The sequence below is a fragment of the Equus asinus genome, chromosome 23 (assembly GCF_041296235.1).
Source record: "Equus asinus isolate D_3611 breed Donkey chromosome 23, EquAss-T2T_v2, whole genome shotgun sequence".
Lineage (NCBI taxonomy): Eukaryota > Metazoa > Chordata > Mammalia > Perissodactyla > Equidae > Equus > Equus asinus.
In genome coordinates, this window is record NC_091812.1 from 41146835 (window position 1) to 41166716 (window position 19882).

Sequence of the window (19882 nt, forward strand, 5' to 3'; positions counted from 1 at the left end):
TGGCATTAGTAGAACATTGTACAGATTCTAATACACTTCTACAGGCCAGCATTCTAACCTCTCCCATTTCTGTGCTGCGTGTCACCTACATGTACACATGATTAAATGATAAGTCCTGGATCTAGTTTCTCATAAAGTGCCCAGGCCATAGTAAAATATTTAAACTTGTCTTGGATTTGAAGCCAAGGTCAGCGATTTTTTATTTTCTCACCTAAAAGTTCTGTTCCCGATTATGGCAAATTGTTGGTTTCCTCTGTTATGTCTTTGAAAACCGTCAGTGTCTACTATGCTGCCATTATTTGCAAAATCTCTGATTTACCTAAGAGGAGTAGAAAGGAAAAGAATGTTTTGAAACTTCTAGGATGTGAAGTGATTCTTACCGACATCTTTGAAATTTCTACTATTTCCTACTAGGTCTGCCCATATGGATCTTGCAACCATTAAAAGAATAGAAAAAAAAGACAAGAATTGTGCTTTATTATTACTATATATGGACCATTTATTGAATATAAGTTAGCCACGTGAAAGAGATTATTTTAATCCTCACCATAAGCCTGCAAGGTAGGTTCTGTCTTTCCATTTGTAATGAAACACTTTCAGAGAGATTAAGTAAATTGCCAACATCTATACTGCCATCATAATTGACACATGTGATTTGGAAGCCTCCGCTCTTTCCGCCATGCCATCCTCCAAGGTTTCCTACCCCAAGGTGACTTGTCTCAAATCATCCAGAGCATTCAATGTGCTAAACCTTACTGGAAGCTCTTAACATCAGGTTGGAGGCTGCAGAACAAAAGCAAAAGGAAATGCAAAATCGCTCTATTAAAATGACAAACATTCCAGATGCAGCTAATTAGTATGATAACCTATGCATAAAAGAGAATTGTAAAATTAGTGAGATCAGCCTTACAATGCCATTAACTATATTATAACTCTTCACACGATTTTGCCCCCACCGTGAAATGGTCTTGCAAACGCCTGATCTCAAGTGGCTTTATCATATGGTGCACCTCATCAGTGCCACACACTACTGTGAAGACTGTGGTTTTCACAGCAGGATATTTTTTATCTCTGCAAATTGGTAAATTAAAATAATTTCACCTAGGGCGATCCTGCACCAAAAATATACTGGTAACCTTGACAGCAGTTCTGTATTTTTTCCCTGTCTCTTACTTTTCTATAATTTTCTTTTCCATTTCTGCTCTGAAGCACCGACTCTAGGATAAAGACCTAGGCAGACTAAGAGGCCAGTTTACTCTGAACATTTTCTCCAGGAGGTAGGCTACTGGGAAGGAGAGCTTTATTTGACTAAGTGGAGAAATCCACAGACAGCAGGATAGAGTTAAGCCATTTACAGTCCTTCTGAGAAGAAGCGCTTGTGGCCTAGCAGGTTTGGAAAAGCTGAGGAGAACAGAAGCACAAATTACATCCACAAATTAGGCTGGAGACAGTCAGTACATTCAATGGTTGCCATGGAACAAACACACGAAGGAAGAATGCACAAAGTCAGATTCTGTGACTGCAGAGAAAGTGTTTGGGGACAGGGACCAGTTTGGTCAAATTTGCTCCAGGAAATGACAGCACAACTCACGAATTCTGCCTCCCATTTGCTCTTCATCTCTCATCTGAACACTTCCCTCCTCTGTTTTGTATGTTTCTACGTTGAAGCTTTTTATGGCAATTCCCTGTTTTCCAAAAGGATTTTAAATTTGAGTCAGAAAGCACATGGCACTGGAGGCAAAAGTTCCGATTAATGAACTTGGGCCTTGTGAAGTGCATGTGGGAAGAGGAATTGATTTATATAAAATACACTGTTGACCATGATAGCCTGTGATGTTCACCATTACGTCACGTGTTTTCTGATTTTACTTTGAGTTGAATTTGATTTGTCAGAGTTCAAAAGGACAGAATCTGTGCTGTATCTGATACATAAGGGGCTGTCAAAGGAATGAAAGAATAAATGAATAGATAAATTAATGCATGCCTGAATGCAATTAAGATATGCTAACTGGAGCTGACAAAAGATCTTGTCTTAATCATAAACCGGGAATAAAACAGAATTTGCAGGGAAAAATGCAACCATTCATTTATTCACTCACTAACTCATTCAGATCATTCATTCATTCATTCATTTGACACATGTTATTCATTCTATAAAAATCTATTTTGTGCTAAGTATTATGCTAGATTCTACATATAGAGTGGAAAGTAAAATAGAGATTGTCCTCGTCTTTGAGAGTTTATATTCTAGTGAGGGACAAAGAATCAATATCAATTTATAAATTGATACAAATGAAGGTAATTTTCAGGGTTCTTAGATGGGTAATATCTAGATAGTGCAGTCATTGAGGAAGGCTTGTTTGAAGAGATTTGAAGGAGAAGGAGCCAGGCCAGGAGCCAGAAGTGGAGAGTTTCATAGAGGTGGATAGTCTAGACAAATGCTCTGAGGCAGGAGGGAGCTTGTTCTGTCCTAGGACTGAAAGAGGAGAGCATGACCAGAATGGGCTGAGCTAGGGGAGGCTGGCCTGAGAGAATGCTGGACAGAAGAACGCATGCCAAATCGTTCAGGGTCATGTAGAAAGACCCCTATTAACAACAAATTGTACTGCCAAAATTCGTTTGTAAGATCATTGCAGGGAACTTGGAAGACATTTACTCATAGAAAGAACATTATCTATGATTATCAGCGAGGCAGCCTGCAAAATTCCACTTAACTTGTAATATCTCTGCAGCCAAACTACCCAAGACTATGGTTTCAGTGGGAAAAGCCATTGCACAATTGTACAGTGAGGAGACCCCCTGTCTCTGCTCTTCCATAAGCTCTGGCACAGACCCTTCCACGGCGAGTCCAAGGGAGAGCTCACTGTCTTTCAGATTAATGTTCATCACGCTTATCATGCTAAGGCCTCCCATTCCTCATCTACCAGGAGTAGTTTTTTTCTGTTGTTTTTCATCTTGTTGTGTTTTTAATCATGAAGAATACATTTGGAGTTTTACCAAATGTCTTTTCTGTAAATATTAAATTGTAATGGTGGAAAACTTTTCGTTAAGAAAATGGTGGTGGTGGGGGGGCAGGAGTTGTTTTGATAGCCGTCTGCTAGGATCCTTCTCCCTGTGCCCCTCTTTCTTTTTTTGCTGGGGCCCCACATCCCCATCTGTGGCTCAGCTCAGGTCTGACCTCAATCATTAGGTTGCCAGATTTAGCAAATAAAAATATAAGCTGCCCAGTTTAATTTGAATTTCAGATAAAGAAACAATTTTTTAAACGTACGTCCCATGCAATATTAAAAAAATTATTAGTACTAAAAAAATTTTATTGTTCATCTGAAATTCACATTTAACTGGGTGCCCTGTCTTTCATCTGGCAACCCTAGATAATCATGCTCTCAGCTGGAACATGAGACCCAGGACAGGAGGTCAATGACGGCTTCACTCCTGCTCCTCTGCTGGCTTCCTCCCCAGGCTCAGTAACTGGACTACTGTTACTACTGCCTTGTCGCCTCTTTCTTGAATGATTTAATTCTTTACATAGTGTCTTGGTTCTTTGAAAGGCTGGGTTGGCTCTTTCCCATGCAAGCTTCAGGGACTGGAATCCTGTACCCAAATAAAGTCCCTTGACTGAGTCCCCACCATCGGCTTCTAGGCTTCCCTGAGGCCTTCATATGCAGGGAATTTTTGGTGGCATTCAGTGCAGAGGGAGGGCAGAACAGGCTTTGGGGGTAAAGGTAGGTTGAATTCTTCCTGCCTCTCTTCACTGTGAAACTTATGTTTAACATCTCTGAGCTTCAGCATTTTTTATTGGTACAGTAAAGTGATAATAATAAAGGATTGTTATGTGGGTTTCACACTGTAGTTGCTTGAAGAATGTGGGAGATCTTCCATCTGTGATGATTAGACACTGGTTTACTGCTAGGCCCTTTACACTGTTTGCCTATTGAACCTCTTCTTGTTGACAGAGGCTGGGCATTCCCCAGCAGCCAATTGATTTAGGGCTCTATGGAATCCTCTATGGGTCTGACTGTATTCCTCGGTACTGAGAATAAATATTTGTTAAATCAATGAATAAAATACCTGGCTCACTTATCCTATTTGTCTGTCTGGTCTCTAAGCCTCAGCCTTCTAATTCCTGTCTCCAGATATGATCTCGTTCAGCCCCCTAATATTGCAGGCTCCTATGGGGGTCCCATAATCCCTTTCCTCCTCCAGTAGTCCTTAGTGACCAGTGGGAGAGTTGGTCGAGCTGGCTTTCCTGCAACGGGAGTGGTCCTCACTGCCCTCCCAGGACTCTCTCCTGATCCAGTGCAAGACGTCTGTCTCATCGCTGGACCTTGTTTCCCTCTTACCTACACAATGTTTCAACTTCAAGTAAATTCTGCTAATATTTGCTCAAACCTGGGTGTCCATCTGCCACACCTTTGCAGCCGCTGTAAGTGGGTCATGTGAGCCCCTCCTCATTAATGTGCCACGCTTGACAGAGAAGGTCCAGGGGGCACTGATGCTGCCTCTTAGTATCCATTACAGATGCTGTAGGTCTTCGGATGCTCATGTTCAACACCGTCCTCACATGAATCTGGAATGTGCTTTATGACCAGCTATCTCCAACATATTTTTTTTTAAAGATTTTATTTTTTCCTTTTTCTCCCTAAAGCCCCCAGGTACATAGTTGTATATTCTTAGTTGTGGGTCCTTCTATGTGGTATGTGGGATGCCACCTCAGCGTGGCTCAATGAGCGGTGCCATGTCCGCACCCAGTATTCAAACCCCTGAAACCCTGGGCCGCCTGCAGCGGAGAGCGCGAACTTAACCACTCGGCCACGGGGCCGGCCCTTCTCCAACCTACTTGATGTTAGCACTCTGCAAACAACCATGGGCATTTTTTAAACTTGAACCTTGATTCTTGGCTCTGAGGTCCCGCTCCTTAACTCCAAAATTTTCCACTAGCCAAGAGAACTAGCTAGTAGTGGTGCTGGCCATGTGTCTGTCACCTTGGTGCTGTGTTCTAAAGCCAGGAGAAGCTGGGGAATGTGAGAGAGACAGCTTGGGCCCGTTATCTCACCTTGAAATCTTTCCTGGCCTCTTCCTTGAGAAAGAACTCCCCAGGGGAAATAGAGACTCACCACTTGCTTTTAAGCACCCCCCATCGCACTTCCCACCCCTCACTTTTTTTTTTATGTCATAGAAGCCAAAGAAAAGAAAAGAAAAAAAAAAAAAAACAGCATCCTTGGGGATTAGAGTGTAAAAAAATAAATCTCAGAACTCCCTCCACAAAAACAATGACAACAACCTCAAACTAAGCTTGACCTCTATTCCCCAGTCAGAAGTAGCTAGCTTTCTAATGAATGTTTGAAACAGGTTAACAGTTCCTCCTCTAGGCAACTCTACCGGAGATAACCTCTAGCTAAGTGAAGTTGGTAATTTGCATATAAAAACTTCTTTAATTACTCCCTAAAACCTGAGATTTTTACAAACTACCTCTGACATAAACTCTTGTTGTATCCAACTCAAAAAGAAGTCCTGTGAATCTAATTCTAGGGAAATCAGTGTCCGAATCAAGAAAGAATTTTCCACATAAATGTCGACTCCCAACTGCCAAATTCCTTTCTTGCTTTTAAGCTCTTCTGAACCTCTTGGATCTCTTTTTCTAGGACCTAGTTAAGGGCTTTACACCTGGAGCAAAACTTACTAACTATTGCTTGGATTGGACCAGGGCCCTTACTTGTACCCGTGTCTGGTTCGACCATAGCGTGTTCAGTCCAGGGTCTCTCAACCTTGGCACTATTGACATTTTGGATCAGACAATTCTTTGTTGTGAGGGGTTGTCCTACACACCATAGGCTGATGAGCAGCATTCCCTGACCTCTGTCCACTAGATGTCAGTTGTATCCCCCAGTGGGACAACCAAAGATGTCTCCAGGCATTGCCGAATATCCCCTGGGAAATAAAATCACCTCCAGTTAAGAAACACTGATCCAGTCGCCAAACTAAGTTGAATAGGACTAATTGCAAAGAGGAATTGAGGAGAAAGGCTGTCTCTTGTTTGCTTTATGCCCTTCGGAATTTACCTCCCTCTCTTCCTTTCTGGTTGTCTTGACTCTCTCTATTCCTAATACATCAGAGGTCAGTGCCTGGAGATAGTAGGATGTCTGTTCTTAAGAGATCTGAAAATTAAATTCAAAGGATGTTTCAGGGAGGGAATTGTAGAGTCTGGAATAGAAATAAAGGATGAATATATCCTCTCAAATTTCCTCTAACTTCCCCACAGCTCCCCCTGGAAACCCATGTTTAGGAAAGGCATATATCCCTGTGCAACCAGTGTGAGAATAATACATATTAATTGAATGAGTGTGTACTATAGTCCACGTTTTCCTGTCGTGTAAGTTTTGTCAGTTAATTTTCTCAATAATAAACATTCAGATGAGCTGAAAATTATTAAGCCCATTTCACAGATGACAATGACGAGACTCAGAAAGATGAAGTAATTTGCCCTGGGTCGCCCAGATGGTAAGTGACAGAGATGAGTTTCAAATGAAAACCTGCAGCTTATAAAAAAACATGTCCTTTATTGTGCTGATTTTGGCACTGTTGAGCCACAGGAAAAGATCTCTGCTGGTTTGGGGACTTTGTATAAGATAGATTTATAATAGTCAGGTCTTATTTTAGTATACCAAGAGGTAATATATGCAACCCCTATGCCAGTTCCCTCCCTATTTTTGTAACGTGAGTTTTGAATGCTACTAAGTCTTTATGGTTATCTGGTTAAGGGTTCTTTTGACCTATATAATTAAGCTGTTTTTCTACAGTCCAGGATTGTTCATTATTTTCTGCACATTGGCCCCCTCTGCCTGTAGAATAATAACACCTAATAAAGATAACCCTATACAATTTGCATAGAGGATATATGCTTGACGGAGAACATATGTTGGATGAGGTGTACCTGCTTACTACCCAAATGTTTAAACAATGGTAATAAAAGAAGCGGCTGTTATGTTGCTGAAGCTGATGTGCATAATGTTCATTTCCAATGGGGCATAATACAGCCTTGTAAATAAGAGAAGAGCATTTGCCAGGCTTTTTTCTCTGCAGAATTATAACGAAATAATCATTCTCCTGTCCTTTCTAGCATACAATTTTCAATACAGAATCATAGAAGTTCAGAACTGCATGGGGAAGTAGAGACCTGGCTGTAAGTCTAGATCAGCCACCGGTGAGCTGTGCAACCTCGGACCAATCACTGAGCTTTGTGAGCCTCGATTTTCTCATCTTAAAATTAGGATAATATTACATACCTCATAAATCTTTTGGGATGGCTAATAAGTAAATATATATGAGAATACAATGTAAATACTAAAACATTATATGAATTTAAATTCAGTGAATATATAATAAGCATGACTATACAAATCACTTTGCTATGGGCCCAAAGATAAGTAAGAAGAAACCTTTGACTTCAAGGAATTCTTTCTCTACTGGAAGAGGGAAACATACAAACAAATCACAGTAATGCAAGCCCTCTAAGAGAGGACAGCAGAAACAGAGAAGAAAGTGACAGTCTGAGGCTGAAATACCTATAAAGGGGGAGGCACTTGAACTGGGTCTTGAAAGATGATTAGGGTTTGGACAGGCTAAGAAAGGAAGATGGAATCTAGTTCAAGAACATGACAAAAGCAAAAGCATAGGTGTATGGGAATAGACGGCATGCTCGAGGATTGTCATTTGTTTAGTGCACTTGGGCGATAAGACTCAAAGTGGAGATAGAGAGAAGAGGAGACTTGTGTTTAGAAAGATCACTCAGTGGCCGCATGGAGTGTGGAATAAAACAGGGGAAGTTGGCACATGGGTTGACCAGTTGGTTGGCCATTCTAATAATTCTTTTGGAACAAGATAAGAGTATTACAGGTTGTTGTGCAGATGAAGAACTTCAGAAATTTTGAAAAAACATTTTGGTTCTGAACTATGTTTCTCTGACCACAAATGCACTCTGAGATTGGATAACATGGCCCAGATTCACAAGGGTTATAGATGCGTAGGAGTTAAGGAGATGAAGTTGTTGGAAGGTGGGTGTAGGGTGTTGAAAGGATGTTCTAGGAAGAAAGAACCGCCTGGGTGTAGATCCTCTGTTGGTGATAATGAAACCACAAAATTAACAGCAGAGCACAGAGAGAACAGGGAATGAATAGTGAGAAATAAGCCTGGAGATGTAGGCAGGGGCCAGATTATATGTGGTCTTGAAACTTCAAATGGGTAGATTAGTTTTAGAAAGGAGGAGGGTCATGCCTTCCATTGAGGCAGGGCTCAAACGTCCGGGTCACCAAATGATGCCTATTCTTTAGACCAAAGACCTTCAGTAATAATCACTAAATTGGCCAGAAAAATCTTCTGATTTCTAAATGTAATTTCAACAATCGCTTCCCACAGCATCACATGGTTGTGCAAAATAGGTCAAATGTCTTTGTTGTGATTTCTCAGGGGTGCACATTTGGAGATGATGTCACAACCATCCTCTGGTCTCGTCCACCTCTTCCCCACCCAAAGTCTGCACCCTCTGCAAAACAAAAGTCAGAGAGCTCGAGCCAGCTGCAAACTGTCACCTTCCTTCCTACCTTTTCTTATGCTTTGCTGTTGTTATTTTCAAAGTGGAGCGTGAGGGCAGGACGGACTGTCAGTCTCCCCTTGGAATACATGCTGAAAACGGAAAATAAGGTGCATTGTGACATTTTAGCTAAGAGACCTTTCTCTGGCTTTGGAAAAAGCCAACTGAACAGGCGCTCATTGTCACACAGCCAGAAGAAAACCACACAACCCAAATGTCACCTCGGAGCTTGTTTGCTGTTATATTTTCAGCGTACATTTGATTATTCTTCCTTTTCATTTTTAAGGATAAGGGGTCGAAGCCACTCCAGCTCTGTCTTTCTTCTCATAAAAGTCTCCCTCCCTGTTCTCATAAAAGCCACCCACATGAGACAGCAAGACTCGCATAGCTTTTTCCTGTTTCAAATTGGTGAGAGTACATTTGCAAATGCATCTTTACCTGAATGGTGTGGAGTCACTTAGGTTTATTCATATTTTTCAGAGAAACTGACCAAAACTGCCAAAGAGCTAGAATTCCATTTTGGGCATTTCAAGTCCTTTGCTCTAAGGACTAACTTCCAGTGCTCCCTTTCCTACATCTTCTTTTACTTCTCCTACCTTTTAAGGCGGCAAGATCATGTAAGTGGAGAGAATGAAAACTCTGGAAGCTTTTGGATCTGTTTCCGCCTTGGTATCCTCACTAGCTGCATGGCTTAGGTCAACTTCCGTTACGCCCCAGTTTCCTCCTTGGTTAAATGGGGATAATAATGGCACTTGCCGTATGGAATTATATTGAAGATTGCATAGGATAATGTATGTAAAACATCCAGCCCTTTGCTAGTAACTTTGTCATATGACCTCCCGACCTAGCTCAGGGTGGTCACATGCAGGTCAGAGACTTCTCTCAGAAATGAGTGACTGGGGCTGGTTGGAGGCAGAGGGCTCCCTGTTCTTTGACACCAGTGTGGACTGAGGGAGCACTGCAGGGAGTGTCAGTCAGAAGAACAGGCTTCCCACTGGAGTTCCATGTAGGTCCAGTCACTGAGACAGAGTAACGGAAGAGGAGCCTCAGATGATATCTAGAAATATCCAGGTGAGGACCTGGAGATACAGCAGGGACTCAGGCAAATAAGGTCCCACCTCCCAAGGGCTTATATTCCCGTGAGCCTCCCGAGGTGCAATGTGTTTGCTCCAGGTGCTGGGGAGGGAGAACAGTGCAGACGGCCAAGGGCACCTCTCAGTCCTGGGGCTCTGGGTTTGATTCCAACTTAACGCTTACCAGCTCTGTGCTGTGGGCAATGCATTTAACCCCTTGAACCCTAGCTGTTTCCTTTATAAAATGGCCGCAGATCTACCTCCCAGGTTGTCGGGAGAATTAAATGAGGTAATATTGGCTAATATTTTTTGAGGGCTGACCATGTGCTAGGCACTGTGCTAAGCACTTCACATTAACTCATTTATCTCAGGACAACCCTGGGAAATTGATGCTGTTAGTGCCCTAATTCTACAGAGGAGGCCTGGAAACATAAAGAAACCCAAGCTACCCAAGGTTATGCATGTAGTGGGTGGGAGAAGCAGGATTCGCATAGGCTCCTGGGCTTTAGAGCTGTGCCCTGAAATGTCTGCTGTACTGTCTAGACCAGTGGTTCTTAGAATGCGGTCCCTGGACCAGCAGCATCAGCATTGCCTGGGAAGTTGTTAGGAACGCAAATTCTCTGCCCTACCCCAGACCTCCAGAATCAGAAACTCTGGGAGTGGGGCCCAGAAACTCTGCGGGTGCTTTACCGAGCCCTCCAGGGGATTCAGACATAGACTCAAGTGTGAGGACCACTGCCCTAGACTGGGGTTGGCAAACTACAGTTGCCATCTGTTTTTCTCCATAAGGTTTTGTCAGAACACAGACAGGCTCCTTCATTTGTGTATTGTCTATGGTTGCTTTTGTGCTACAATGACAGTTGAATAGTTAGGTGAGAGACCATCCGGCCCACAATCCTAAACTATTTACTATCAACCGTTTTTAAAAAAAAAGTGTGCAGACCCTGGTCTAGGCAATACCCTAGAAAGCCCCTAGCACAGTGGCTGCACACAGTAAGTGGCCAGTAAGTGGCTATTATTATTAAGTGCTTGGGAAGCAAAACCTGGTGATTCATAGAGGTCCAAAGTGCTCCGATGCCAAGGTGCAGAGTGAGCTGGATCAGTGCAGAAATGGACTACAATGAATGATTCGTTCTCTAGTGATGATCCAGGTACAGCTGAGAATTTGGTCATGGTACTAGTTTCTTACCAAAGGGGGGAATAGGGAAGGAGGGTCTTACTCTTTGGCCATTATCCCTCTGTGTTTTCCTCCTAATTATCCCGCTAGCCTGGGGCTTGCTCAGAGACGTGGGCTTCGGAATCTGGAGCACCTGCTGCAGCCCTTGCAGGCTTCACCCTCTGACTCTCATCCACAGCACAGAGCACTACTGATTTCCAGGAATCACTCAGACAGAAGGATTGGTGGATGAATTATTGCCTTTATTCCATATCTTCCCAAGTCCACGGTCTGTTCTGAGTCTAAATACAGGATGGCTTTCCAGAAATAAAATTCATCTTTATTTAACAAATATTTATTGCCCATTCTGTCATATACCAAAGGTTAACACAAATTAACAAAATTAATGTCAATCTTTTTTAGCTGACAACTCTTCTTCGAGTTAAGCAGCATGTTATCCAGATGAGGAAGCCACAGCTCAGAAAGGGTGAGTGACTTCTGAGGGTCACAGAACTAGTACGCTGTGGTGCCAGGACTCAAATCTCCATCTCCTGAGTCCCGGGCCCAGGCCTCAGCTTGCTGCCTTCCATGGTCTGGATTGGTCCCCACCTCAGGAGGGCATTGACCCACTAAGAACGTCTGCATCTCCTCCCTCAGGGCTCCTTCCTCTTAGGGAAAAGCATTGCCTCCTCCTGAGGACGTCAGTTTTCTGGGGGCATCCTTCTCTCTGCACAGAAGGGTATATGGGTTAGGTTCATGGCAGGAAACAGATGGCACACTCAAAGAGAGTTTAAAAAGGGGCCAGAAGCATCTACATAGTTTATGGGGCCCAGTGCAAAATGAAAATGTGAGGCCCTTGTTAAAAAATTGTTAAGAATTTTAACCGAGTGTGGAACCTTTCCAGGCATGGGGTGCTATGTGACTGCACAGGTCACACTTCTATGAAGTCAGCCCTGACGGAGCCTGTTTGCAGTGTGGACAGGGTTTAGGGAAACCAACAGGAGATGAGGCAGCACCCAGGGGTAGGAGCAGTGGGAAGCCATTACTACTTCTGGGACTGAAGGGCAAAAAGAAAAACTGCTGGAACCCGGAGAGAGTAGCTGTGTAGAAAGGGCTGCCTACCTTTCTAGATCTTTCTCCCTCTAGTTCTTTATGTGGACACCTCTCAAAAATTGCCATCACAGCATCCCTGAGGGCAGGACTTCAGAATCCTTATGATATAACCAGAAGACCCACTTTTTCTTGTAAAAATGCATTTGAAATTTACATCATAAGCCATAGAAAACTGAGTTTCTTTTGATGAAAAAACAAATTCCCCCTAGCTCGCCAGTTTTCAAGTAAAGTTGACATAGAAAGATGTGCCCTTTCTTGTACCGAGCTTTGGTGGAACTCCAGAAATCCTGCTTTGAGAGCTGAGGTTTACCTTTGTGCTTGTACTCTCTCCGCGGCTGAGTGGAAAGAGGTGCAGTGTTGGAATCGGGCTCGTCCCGGTTCCAGTCCCTTCTCTTCACACCTTGGATTGTTTCTTTGCTGGTCCTCAGTTTCCTTGTCAGTCGGGGTGCCACCTACCTTGTGGAATCGCTGTTTATTAAAGCGGATGCCATGTTTTGCACATGCGTAATCTCCTTCCTCTCTCACCAAAGCATTCAGCTCCATCAGCCTTCATTTGGCAAACACTGGCCGGTTGCCTCTGTTTTCTGGGCTCTGGGTGGCCTTCCTCTCTGTGTTCCCCTAGCACCTTCCACAGAGTAGGTTCTCAACAGTGCTTTCCTGCTTGACTGGTTTTCTGACTCCAGGGGAGGCGGAGGCTATGTGGTGTCCTCTCAGAACAAAAGGCCGCCTCAGGCACTCATGGCTGCACAGGAAGCTTGGCTGGTCCCTGGCTGGGGTTTTTGACAATTGGCTCTTTGTTTAATCCCTTACCGCTGAGAACAGATCATTCACTGAGCTTCAGAGGAAGTCTCAAGAAGACCTTTCTCCGTGCTCAGAGCTGTGGCCTTTGTGGTGACTCTGCTCCCGTTTGGTGTCTCCTTTAGCTATCTAGGAATACTAGTTAGCTAAGGCTTGGCTGCAGATGCCTGGCCCGGGCCACTGGGCAGAGACGTGGACACCTGGCAGGCGGGTTTCAGAAAATTCGTTGCAGCAGCTGCGTGGCCCGATTGCTCCAAGCCCATTATTCATTTTGAATAATTGTTGACCTTTCTGTCTGCACTCTCCATGGAGAATTTCAAGCCATTTTCCAGAGCACAGATGACTATCTGAAGTGCACAATAGCACAGGAGACTGCCAGCGTCAGCCTTATAATCCCTCTTGGCACCAGAGTGAGGGAGGCAGGAGAGGCCCACTTACAAGGGCAACTCTGGCTCGAGTGAGGAGCTCCAGGAGTCAGGCAGCTTAGGAGAATTAGACAAAGGAGACCCACTTATGTGGCCGCCTGTGGATGTTGTCTGAATCTATCTAAAGTTCAGGCCTGACCATGACATCCCCTGATGACCAGATGTACAAAACCCTTCACAATTGGATTCCAACCTTCCTTTCCAGCCACATCTCTGGGTGCTTAGCCTGGTAACCCATATGCAAGCCACAATTGACTCTTGGTGATTGCTCAGAAAATCTATGCTGCTTCAGGGCAATGGGCCTTTGCACATGCGGTTTGTTCCTCCTAGAATGTCCCTTCCTTGCCTGTTAAACTTCTTTACCAACCCTCTTTGGCTGAATTCATCTCTTCGTTCTCTTCATTCATTCTCACTGCACTTTCCACTATTACCAATATTACATTGTATCATATATGTTCACACCTCTCTCTTGTCCTCCTTGAGAGTCAAGGTCTGGATAATATTCATTTTTCTATTCTTAACGCCTGGTACTTAATAGACACTCTGTAAATGCTTAAAAATAAATGAGTGAGAAAATGAGTGCTGAATAAATTCTCTTCTTAGATGCTACAGACCTACATTGTATCCATTAGGACTCTTTATGTTGTAAGCAAGAGAAACTCAAAGTCGTTTAAGGAAAAACATGAATTTCTTGGTGTAAGTGAAAAATCTGGGGCGGGCTGGCTTTAAGAATAGCTCCATGCAGGTTTCAAACATGTGGCTTTGCATCCTCCAGCTGTTGCCCTCATGCACAACCTGACTTCCCTTATGGTATCAAGGTGCAGACACTCACATTCCACCAAGGCCAGAGGAAGAGAGCGCCTCTTTTCCCCAGAAGGCCCAGCACAGGTCTCATTGGCTCTGATCAGGTTATGTGCTAATCTCTGAACCAATCCCTGTGGCCAAGGGGCTGGGCTACGCAAATTGTCTCAGACCAAGCAGGGCTTACATTTCTCAATACAACAAAGGCAGAAAGTGGGAGACAAGGTGAATTCCACAAAAGAAAATCAAAATAACATTGCTGGCCAATCAAACAATCAATTTCACTCTATCCAGTCCCATAGGCTTAATTCATGAGAAAAAATAAACAAACAAAAACTTTTCAAAAGGTTTAGCAGCCATACCCAATTTTTGTGAAGTAAGTCCAAATCCTAAAGCAAAATGTACAGTCAAGTACTAAGCTTTAGAGGTAGAAAGTGTTAGTGAAGCCTCCATTTCATAAATCACAAGGTTGGGTTTTTTATTGTTGAATATTATTTTTTATTACAGTAGATATCAGATGTGTCATCCTTTCCTTTGGTCTAGGCGTATTTTCTCTTGCAATAGTTCACAATTTTATGATTTGGGAAATCATGGTAAGGTCCATGAGTAGAGAATTTCCAGACACAGATCAGTGCCTCAAATTGCTGACTGGGGTTTTCATTTTTTTCTTTTTCTATAGCAAGTATTACCAGTTGGGAAGGAAAATAAATCAGAGGTAACATGAAGAAATTTTTATCTTTTATCAGTAGTATGAAAATTCCTTTCTAGGGAAAGATGAACAATGTTGAAAAGTAGTAATGCTAACCATGCCCTGGGGTAGAAGCAAGTTCTGGTGGTACGCAAGTGCCCCACACACCGAAAAATGAAGGAACTTTTAAAATACAGGTAGGAGAGGGAAGAGGAGTCAGGCAAAGTCAGTAGAGGAAGAGAGAGACTTGAGAAAGAAGGAGAGAAGAATAATTTGTCCAATGGGGATTTTATTTTTGTGTGGGGCAGAGAGTATGACTAGTGATGCAATATTCCTTCTCCATATCTCTTTGGAAGTCTTTAGTAAAATCAACATTGTCCATAACACTTTGGTACAAGAAAATTTTAGGAGAAATTCTATGAAGAGCTGATGACTTCTTCAAGGTTATCATAAACTTCTACGCATATATATGACGAGAAGTAAGTTAAGTGTAAGTTAAGAGTTGAGAGAGTGCCCAAGGAAAATTGTCTGTAAAAGTCGCTAAGAATCATTAGTCAGGGCAGAGACTCTGTATCAAAAATTAAGGGCAGATAGGATCCCCTACCCACACACAGAGTTCAGCATCTGGAACCATTTGTGTAGGGTTCATAGGTCAGGAACATACCCAAAAAAGGGGGTAAAAAATTTGGAGCAAGTCTTCCCAAGGTGAACTATTTCAACATCAGAAATCTTTGTTTTACAAGCCCAGTAAAACTATTAGGACCTGTCCAGTAAACTTTAAAAGGATTGGGTGCTGAGAGGATGGGGACTCCTTTCTTCCCCAATGGTAGTGTCAAAGACTTTAGACAGGTCCTTTGTCATCCTCATTCTTTTACTGTTTTCCAGATAGCCAGGAAAAAGGGAGAAAAAGTAAAATCCCTGTTATAGAAGCTGCCTCTGCCTTTGTACCTCATTCATCCTTAATAACCCAGGGCCAAGACTGTCTGTTGGTTAAAAACAAAAGCAAATAAACGAACATCTTTGATAAGAGTTTTGAAATTCAAATTCAACTCAATGGGCTTATTGAATCTGTTAGAGGATTTTGAAAAATCTCCAGATAATTGCACTGTATGAATAGCTACAATATCTTTCTATCCACTCAAAACTTAAGTCATCTGCAGGTTTGAGGGGAGTCAATTTTGAATCCAGAGTACTGAAGACAGAGCATGCCACTCCCTTGTAAGAGCCTCACCGACAATGGGTTTTCACTTTCCCTGTGGAGGGAAAATACTGCCCAGGAGACAAAAGTGAGTTTGGTTTTTGGATTCACTGTTCATTTGTTTCCTTCATTTTCTTTCAATGCCTTCAAGATGTCTCAGCTTTAGTCAGCTTTGCACAGAGCTCTGGGCTTAGAAAACAGCTTTCTCTTGGCTACCCCTCCAAGTTGGGGATGAAGCCTGCTTCTGCCTCTGGATTTGGGAATGGGGCTTAAATCTTTTCACAGGCCAGTTAAAAGTCACTTCAAGAGAGAACTGCTCTGGCAGCCTTACTCATGTTCACCACTAAGAGATTTCATTTCATTAAATCCTAGGCTTGACTCTCTCTCAGCAAGGTCGGGAAAAGTTACCCACGGCACTATTCCTCCACTCCACTAATGCCACCAATGCTTGATTTATGGCAGCTGAGCCTTTGTGACCCTCTAAAGGGCCTTGCTGAGGAATGCCTGCTTCCTCTGAAATTAAGGGGCACAGACAAAGAGCTGGATGCGTGTTTGTGAGTGAGAGATGGAAACCTCCCTCCATCATTTGGACTGGGACTGGCTTGATGGGCCAAGGGAGGCTGCTTTTTTTAAAAGACCAAGGAAATTTTTATAATTCTGGCCTCTTCTTTTTGTGTATTTTTGCTTATTATATGGGTGTGTTAAATTTCAAGCCTGAAGTTCTTTTTTAAATAGACTTTATTATTTTGAGTAGTTTTACGTTCATGGCAAAATTAAGCAGAAGGCACAGAGCTTTCCTGACTACCCTCTGCGCCTACACATGCATGCACATAACATATTTGGTCCTGAATTCTAACTCCAGTTATCTAGGATAACTGGCTAAGAAAACCATGAGAACAGTTGTGGGATACGGCATATCATTTTGGGGACATTGGACTCCAGATTTCAAGGCTATAATGTACCTCTGAGGAGCATGTCATTCAGGCTTCAAAGAACCCAAGCTTTATTTTTGCCAGGGGCCATGTCTGGGCTTAGCATTTCTAAATTCCAGACAGACATTAATCTTCAGAATTTTGGAGTAAGAAATCAGAATTCATAGGCATTTTAAGGTATGCCTGAAATTGTAGGTTAGTCTTAAAATATATCTAATAGTTTTTGTAGTACTTACTTATTATTAAGGATATCTAACAGAGAGTTTTAAAAGTAAGAAATATTTTAGTAGCATTTGCCAAAAAATATAGCCTATAATGAATATTCAAAAACTTGAAAACACCAGTAACATAATTAACATGTGGCATTCACCACATGTAGTGTTCAAATAACAATATTTGTGTCTCCTAGCAAGGTAGAGAGTGAATTGCCAATTAAGGACTTATTTTTCTTCCAAAACTTGTTATTTCTTTAAACACCACTCATAGGATTTATGTAAACTATACTGCTATTATAAACTTATTAATATTTATTTTCATGCAAGTATCTCGACAGGGACACAAGCACGCGCTGACAACATGATCAATAGCTACAAGCAAGACCAACAGGTTAGATCTTGACCATTTCCCTCCCATGGACTCCTCTTCCAGTTCCTTGAAATGCCAATCTTGACTTTTGATTCCATGTGTCAGTGGATTCCTTGGGGCCAACAATGTCTCCAAGTTAACTGTTAAGTTTTAATTCTCACAGGAGAATTATAATACTTTCTCCCATTTTCTCAATTTCTCAATTGATTTTTCTTGGGATTTGAGATTTGGAAAAGCATAAATTTCTGAAGTAATGCTGGGAAGGAGTTCCTGAATGGACGAACTACCTGGGTTATATCTGTTTTCTCCGTCATGCCCAGAGCAAAGCCTTGTACAGTCAGTTCTATAATGTGACATATGTGTTCCTAAAAATTGCCGTGCTGTGCAAAATCACGCATGAAAAACCACAGGGCTTCTGTGGAAAAATGGCGCTAGGGATATAACACTTGAAAACTTCATCAGTGATAGATGAAAGAAAGATAAGAACCAAATAAAAATGGTAGCACAGTTTTATGCACAGTTAAATATTAAAGGTGTATATAAATACTACAATAAATATGACACTTTACTTTGAAAAAGAACTGAGATTTGCTTCTGGAATTGGGCTTTGGAAAAGCTGGAGCCTGTGAGTTTGTGGGAAGTCGTGGAAGGAGTGAGATCTGAAACAGGATGCAAGGTTGAAACACCAGCTGTGCTTGGGTGAGGCTCAGAACACACATAGTGAACTGAGGAAGCGAGCAGATGTTGGAGGCGTGCATGTGTTTATGCATTCCTATGCTTGGTTCAGCGAGGCACAGTTTTCTGCATTCACCTAGTGTTACTCATATACAAACTACCACATAAGCAAATGTGAGATTTGTGTTATGCTCAAATTGTTCCCGATTATATCAATCACATTGGAACAAATTTGAGTGTTCAAAACAAGTGTGACAGCAGAGCTGATCGTACGTGTACAGTTCACTGAAGTTGCTGAACGAAGGAATGGCTCTTCAGCCGCTTCTCCACTCATTCTCAAGCTACACTTTGGTTGGTTAGGAAGAGGCACACTCTCTCCTCCCATGGGGGCCTGCTTAGGTTGTGCATGGATTGATACCGTGTCTTTGATTTCTCTTCTTTTCCCTTACTCCGCAGCCTGAAGCATCAGAAAGAAGGAGTATATGTAGCCAATGAGGAGCCTGCCCTTGGGATACAAGTTGAAGGGAACCGAAAGTCCTGCTTACTTAAGAGTAGCAGTCCTGTCAGCCTCCTACAGTAGCACAAATCACCATTATTGGGAAACAAGTCACTGTGTCCTTTTGTCAAAAAAGATGTGACACTGGAATTAGGCACATCAGTACTGCCCATAGCGCTTTATAGAGGTATCTACCATAGTCTACCTAGCAATGGAAAGAGACTTTAATGCTAAATCTTCCCCTTTTTATGTCTTTAAAGTACATTATATATTTTACCCATTGTGAAAAATAATATAAATCCGGGAGAAAAGATTTTAGAGAAATAGACAGAAGTGACAACTAAAATCATATCAATCCCCTCTGGCAACCCTTCTATGCACTTCCTTCCAGTCTAGCAACAGTAGGTTTTGGTGATGGAAGAAGAGAAGAAAATGGAGCTGGTTGTGTAGCAACATTCCTTGCTGGTTTCTTTACTCCAGCATTGTCTTCATTCACGAATGTAAAGACTGAATGAAAGCAAGCTTGGGGCAGCTAAGCACGTGGCATCTTCAAAGCAACTCCTCCTGTGCTCTTGGCTGCTCTTTCTGCCAGAGTTTCACTGCCCATGATGATCTAAACTCTTCAACCAGCTGTTGGCCTCAGCTGGCTTTGAACACAGTATTGGTTTGGCAACTCAGCTCCTGCATTTATCTTCTCAGCTCTTGAATTTGGCTTGTGCATTTTACTTGGCTAGTTGTTGAATTTCCCTCTTGGCTTTAGGAACCTGTCTTCACTGGATGCCTGGCTTATGGATTTACTGTCTGTGTAGACTTGGTTTTGGTTTTGGATCATGCCTTTGACCTGGGTGAGCTAGCCTGTACCACGACCACAGTTATGAGCTACCCGGCTGCTTGACTGGGCAGGCCCACCACTCAGCCCCAGTGTTAAGGGTCAAGATTAGCTCATGGGGCCCCATTATCAAGGAGAGCAGGTCTGCCTTGGGTACCCTAGCAAAAGACCTTGGGCAGCATCAAGGTGACATCCACAGCCTCTTAAGTTCAGTACTACAAGGCTACTGACCTCAATACTCCCTGAAGACTTCTTCAGCTTCTGACCTCCATCTTGGCATCTTGGCTGTGGATAGGATAAGATAGGGCAGAGTTTTTTTTTATTGTACTATGTGGTGACTCTACCACCTTTGCAAGAATATCCTAATGCCCGTTGACCAAACCACTGTGATTCCTTTGTCTAAATCTTACTGGGACCACAGGACCTTCTGAGAGACCCGAACCACAGAACACCTCTAAACACAGCCCAAATCACCTGGAAGTTCTGCTGATTTCTCTGCTATCTCAACAGCCTCCTAGTGCCT

At 42.7% G+C, this 19882-nt stretch overlaps 1 long non-coding RNA gene across 2 annotated transcripts; it reads right to left on the bottom strand.

The window, feature by feature from the left end:
* Nucleotides 1-301: 301 nt before the first annotated feature.
* On the bottom strand, nucleotides 302-12798 carry LOC139041727 (uncharacterized). Of its 2 annotated transcripts, none has more exons than XR_011497486.1 (3): nucleotides 12389-12798; nucleotides 8601-8682; nucleotides 302-783 (listed from the first exon to the last, which is right to left on the bottom strand). It is a non-coding gene; the product is annotated as an uncharacterized lncRNA (long non-coding RNA). The 2 variants fall into 2 exon arrangements; XR_011497485.1 differs by having other exon boundaries at nucleotides 12243-12798.
* Nucleotides 12799-19882: the final 7084 nt, after the last annotated feature.